The sequence below is a fragment of the Sminthopsis crassicaudata genome, chromosome 2 (assembly GCF_048593235.1).
Source record: "Sminthopsis crassicaudata isolate SCR6 chromosome 2, ASM4859323v1, whole genome shotgun sequence".
Classification (NCBI taxonomy): Eukaryota; Metazoa; Chordata; class Mammalia; order Dasyuromorphia; family Dasyuridae; genus Sminthopsis; species Sminthopsis crassicaudata.
In genome coordinates this window covers 409,994,530-410,000,551 of record NC_133618.1, presented here as the reverse complement: position 1 = coordinate 410,000,551, position 6,022 = coordinate 409,994,530, and the positions used below count along the sequence as shown (strand labels likewise).

At 34.5% G+C, this 6,022-nt stretch overlaps 1 long non-coding RNA gene across 1 annotated transcript; it reads right to left on the bottom strand.

Annotated features, from left to right (window-relative positions):
• Positions 1-3,928: 3,928 nt before the first annotated feature.
• On the bottom strand, positions 3,929-5,633 carry LOC141553551 (uncharacterized). The gene is made up of 3 exons (XR_012485518.1): positions 5,534-5,633; positions 4,273-4,449; positions 3,929-4,149 (listed from the first exon to the last, which is right to left on the bottom strand). It is a non-coding gene; the product is annotated as an uncharacterized LOC141553551 (long non-coding RNA).
• Positions 5,634-6,022: the final 389 nt, after the last annotated feature.

Sequence of the window (6,022 nt, the reverse complement as noted above, 5' to 3'; positions counted from 1 at the left end):
CATGAGTCCTTTGAAATTGTGGTTGGTCATCATGTACAGTAGCATTACCGGAGATCATCTAGTCCAATCCCGTCCCTTTTACAGAGAAAGAAATTGAAGCTCAGAGAAATTCATTGATTTGTCTTTGTTCACACAGCTAGTGAGCTGCAGAGCTCAAGTTCAAATTTCAATCCTTTAAGTTACAAATCCAAGGCCTTTCCCATTATACTATCTTGGGTGGGCCTAAGTATCCTTTCCCAGGCCCTAAACCTAGCTACATGATGAAGAAACAATTTTATTGATGCCTTTTTGGTTTTACCACCATAGCATTTCTGGGTACAACCTCCCTCCACCATAACATTAAATTCTCCCCTCCCCCCCATTTCTTAATTTAAAAAGTTAGGTCCCCATAGACTCCCACCTCTCTGCTGAGAGAAAAGAAGTTTGTTTCATTATCAGTTCTCTGGAACCAGCATTTTTTAATTGTAGTTATTTAGAATTCAGCTTCCTTTTTAAAAAATTTACAGATAGTGACTAAGCATATTGCTTTCTTTGTCCTATGTATTGTATGTATTTTAGTTTGACATAAATTTATGGAAATATTCCATGTTTATCTAAATTCATCTTCATATTTTATGATAATAATATTCCATTAACATTCATGTCAGAGTTTCTCCAATCATTCCCAAATTGAAGAGCATCTATTCTCTTGCTTCTTCGTTAACATTCAAAATATTGCTGGGAATATTTGGACATATTTCTATCTTCCTTAGAATATATGCCGAGTAGTGCAATCTGGTCAAAGGATATGAACGATTCAATAAGTCTAAAATATTTTCCAGAATGGTCAGATCAATTCACAGTTCTACCAACAGTGTATCTAAGTCTGCTAACCTATAATAACAAATATGTGTTGTGAATTTGTGGGGGGTTCTCTCCCAAAAAATAAAGAACTTTGTAATTGTTTTATGACTTTACCTTTTTCAGGAATTTTTTAATCTGGTATTTTAAACCTAAAAATTAATTTGGAGGTCACTTTTTAATTTATAAGCCAACAAGAATCTGGCACTATGGTAATCAAGAAATGATTGTTTATTGATGAATCTGATAATTAAATTATAGCAATAAAGATAGTTCCTGACTTTCCTGATGGCAAGATTTTAGATAAGCAGAGGCTGTGTCTGACACAGCCTGAAGAATAGAGCTCTGACACTGGATTCACTTTTCTTGAATAGGCAGAGCCCCACTTATATAGCCATATAATTTAAAGTAGCAGAACCGAAATTTGTGCACAAGTCTTACTCCATATCTGATTCTCTTATCTGTCAACTGGGCTTGAGACCTTCAGCTTTTAAAATCCTTTATCCTCTCAGTATGGTTAAAGTAATTTTTAGACAATGAATTTTAATTGGCAATGAACTAAATTATATGTTGATCAAGAATTAATTGAACATCTCTGAGCTTTAGTTTTCTCACTTACAAAATAAGGGCATTTGACTACATGATCTTTAAGGTGCTTTTCAGTTTCAAACCTATGATTCCACGAATTAAATTTTATTAGACTGTTACCAGTTGCACCTAATCTTTTTGGCCAGCAGGTGTCACTTTTTTGGTAAATTTGCTAAAAATCAGGGCTTTTGAAACATTCCTCAAAAAACCCTGAAGATAGCCAACCTGTAAGTTTATTTATTTATTTTTTAATTAAAGCTTATTTTTCAAAATATGCGTGGACAATTCTTCAACATTAGCCTTGCAAAACCTTGTGTTCCAATTTTCCTTCCCCCTACGCCCTTCCCTAGATGGCAAGAGTCCAACATATGTTAAACATGGTGAAATCTAATGTATGCATACATATTTATACAATTACTGTGCTGCACAAGAAAAATCAAATCAAACCAGAAAAAAAAAAAAAAAGAAAAGAAAATGCAAGCGAACAACAACAAAAAGTGAAAATGCTATGTTGTAAACCACACTCAGTTCTCTACAGTCCTCTCTCTGGGTGTAAATGCTCTCTCCATCACTAAACAATTGGAACTAGTTTGAATCATCTCATTGCTGAAGAGGGCCATGTCCATCAGAATTTATCATCGGATAGTCTTGTTGCTCTGTATGATAATCTGGTTCTGCTCATTTCACTTAACATCAGTTCATGTAAGTCTCCCCAAGCCTCTTTGAAATCATCCTATTAATGATTTCTTAGAGAACAATAATATTCCATAACATTAATATACCATAACTTATTCAGCCATTCTCCAATTGATGGGCATCCACTCAGTTTCCAGTTTCTTGCCACTACAAAGAGGGCTGCCACAAACATTTTTGCATATACAGGTTCCTTTCCCTTCCTTAATATCTCTTTGGGATATAAGCCCAGTAGAAACACTGCTGGATCAAAGGATATGCATAGTTTGACAGCTTTTTGAGCATAGTTATAAACTGCACTCCAAAAAGGTGGATCTATTCACAGTTCCACCAACAATGTATCAGTGTCACAGTTTTCCCACATCCCCTCCAACATTCATCATTATCTTTTCCTGTCATTTTAGCCAATCTGACAGGTATTTAGTCAGCCTATAAGTTTAAACAGCCCCCTTTGGAGATGTTTGAAGCTGAAATCATGAGAGTCCCCAAGCCTCAAGTAGCAGCCTAATGGAAACTGTTACGGCAATCATTCAAATAAACAAAAGTTTGAACAGAGATAGGACAAAAATGTTTAGAAACAGTAATATGGGCAAGTGAACTTTTAAAAAAACAGCTATTTTTCTGATCAAATTCTGAGTTAAGTGGAAAGTGATAGCAATAGCTCATTGTTTTAAAATAATCAAAATGAATTCTGAAAGGTATCAGATTTACATAAGAGATAAAAAATAGGCTGGAATAGAAATACCTAATACTTGTAGCATCAAATTTATATCATCAATTCCAACTTAGTTTATAAAGTCTAGACTTTGGTCTCCAATTACTACAGATTCACATGTGGGTGAAAATAGCTAAGATCTCAAAAGTGTGTGCTGTGGCTCCATTTTAAAAGTAAAATTTGTGTGTTAAGTTTAGGTTTCTGTTTCTTAAATTTGGTAAATAAAAATGTCTTTTATATTTAAGTATTCATTAAATGTTTCCTTTTAAAATATCAAGTTCCTTGGGTATAACAAAATATGCAGAACACAACCATATCCTTAGGATATATGCACTTGTATGAGCGTCTCAACTTGCATCTCAAACTCGACATGTTCAAAACCATGCTCATTATCTTTCCACTAGCCTTGACATTTCTATCAGCTGCTTTCCCATTTGTAAACCCTAGATGTATCCTTTATCTTCTCCCTCACTTTTTATACCTAATGAGTTATGAAGTGATGCTGATCCAACATGTGAAACAGACCCTTCAATCCATCCTCTTTTTATTCTTGCTGTCTCATCACTATTATAAACATCAGACACCTGAACTTTTTCACTAACTGCCTCATAAGACTTCTTTCTTTCTACCCATTATAATTCATTACTTAAAACTCCACCAGATTTGCCTCCCTAGAGAAATGAGGGAATTTCCCCTTACATGAGATCAGGAATTCTCTCAATACCAATGGGAGAGTTAATTGAATCTATGAATTTTCTATTATATCCTAATCTGTAAAAACTCTAATTTCTTTTGGTATGTTCATCACTATTTAGAATGATTTTGTATATAATTAGCCACCGCTGGAAAGGACCAAGACTTGGACTATAAGCTGCATTTCGTTTTAAGGGATAGCAACTAGGAAAGCAGCTTGAACCTAAGAATAAAATGATTTCCCCTTGACTAACAATATTTAGGGACAGAGATAGATATAATTCTTTTCCAGCACTTCTTCCTGTATATAAAAAAGGCAGATTAATAGTCCCAAATTCTCCCTGCCTTCCTACAAGCCACATTTAGATAAATCTATGTGGACATATACAGAATCTACATGGCCAACACAGAGTTTATATACAATTTTCTAAAAGGAATAGATACATAGATTTTTTTAATTATGGAAAATAATCATCAGGCAACATTTCTCAGTGCTTTATGAATTCATCAGCAGCCCTCTTAAGTTAGCAGATGATCTTCAAAACAGCTATGGTAAAACAAGTCATGATCCTCCATTCAGCTTACTAATGAGACTCTCCAGACATAGCCAGGTAGGTGGTCTTTGAAAAGCAGATATAATGTCAGTCAATAAACCAATATTCAAAGACTTTCCAGCATGCTAAAGTATGCCAGAGTTCCTGCTTCACTGGCATAAAGTTTTAAGAATCCTAGGTTATACTCACAGCATGACAGAATCTTTGAGTACTTTATTGGAGGGCAGGGCAGAGAGGTAGCAGTGGATAGAATGCCACGTCTGGAGTCAGGAAGATTCATCTGTTCAAATCTGGCTTCTGAGCACTAGCTGTGTGATACTGGGCCAGTCATTTCATCCTGTTTGCCTCAGTTTTCTGTAAAATGAGCTGGAGAAGAAAAGAGCACTGCATTATCTTTGCCAAAAAAACCTCATAAGGGGTCGCAAAGAGTTGTACATGTCTAAAACACTAAAGAACAACGACAACACATGTGATAAGTTATAAAACTGGCCATACATATCCTCCCAGGTAGAGATCCTACTGCTGGAACATCATCCTAAGACTTATTAAAGGGAGGGAGGGAACAGAGTTTCAGGGAAATAGGAAAAAAAAAAAAAGACCTTTAGAAAAGCAGCATGGTATAACATATAGAGCTCTGGACCTGGACTCTGGAGAAAGCGGGTTCAAATCATGCCTTAGACTATTACTAGCTAGTCACAAACTCTATATCTCTTCCAGTTGTAACCTATCATCCCCTCCATTTTTGTAAAAATATTTAAAGTGACCCTATTTGTAATCTCTCTCTCTCTCACACACACACACACAATCCTAGAACTTGTCTCTGTGTCCAACAATTGTAGAGCAGTTAATATATCATGGCATATGAATGTAATGGGAAATGATTGCTCCATAAATGGCAAATATGAAGAAAACAAAATTATCTAAATTGATGCAAAACCAAGACAGCAAGACAGAGCAATGTATATGCTAATTATGATCACATAAAAAATAACATCAAAATTTGATAAAGATACAGAAAGAAAAAAGGTAAGGACAAGGAGTTAATAAGATATATTTTTTAAAACTTTCCATTCAAATATTCTTTTTATGAGCTAAATGGTTTAGAATTTGTAGTTTCATGCATGATTCTCTTCCTTGTTATGTTTACTTGATTCCATTTCTTAATCTGGTTAAGTTTATTATAAAAAGTCATTTTTAGAACAGAAGTAAGTGCAAGGGATAATGTTGTAAAAAATTACCCATGCATATGTACTGTCAAAAAAAAAAGTTATAATTATAAAATAAAATAAAAATACAATAAAATTTTTAAAAAGAAAAAAAAAGTCATTTTAAAAAGATTTCTTTGATTTATTAGTAGACAAACGTAATGACACCTACAAAGAATAAAATGGCAGTACCAAAGGAAAGATTAAAAGCAGGATTTGCCTTTTACAAAAGCTAATTTACTTACAAAGGACTTGTTGCCAAAAAGTGGTCTTTGTGATTTCTCAAGGAGAATGTCTATACTTTGGAGCCTGGGCATGTTCAAATCTGAAGTTAGACAGCATTGCAAGCACTATAAACATCTCATTTCTTTTGAAGGCTGGGTCTCTGAAGCAGGAACAATGTTTCCCTGTAGGCTCAACCACAACCACTCCCACTTCTCAACCAAATGAATATTATGGCTCACAAGTCTTGGCCAAAGAAATCCTCCTTACCTTTTACCAAAAATATTAAGCAGGGATTCAACTCAACGTATACAAACCCTCATTCTGATGTGTATTCCTTTTGCTAGTATTGGGTGTCAATGACATGGTGAAGTTATGAAGTTTAGTTGAATGGTTATAAAATTGGAAATTTTTACATACAAGTTTAAAATTCATTAACTTTCTTCGTGAATCCTAGCTAGACATTGTATCTCTCTGGGACCTTGGTTCTGCATCTGCAAAATTAGAATTGA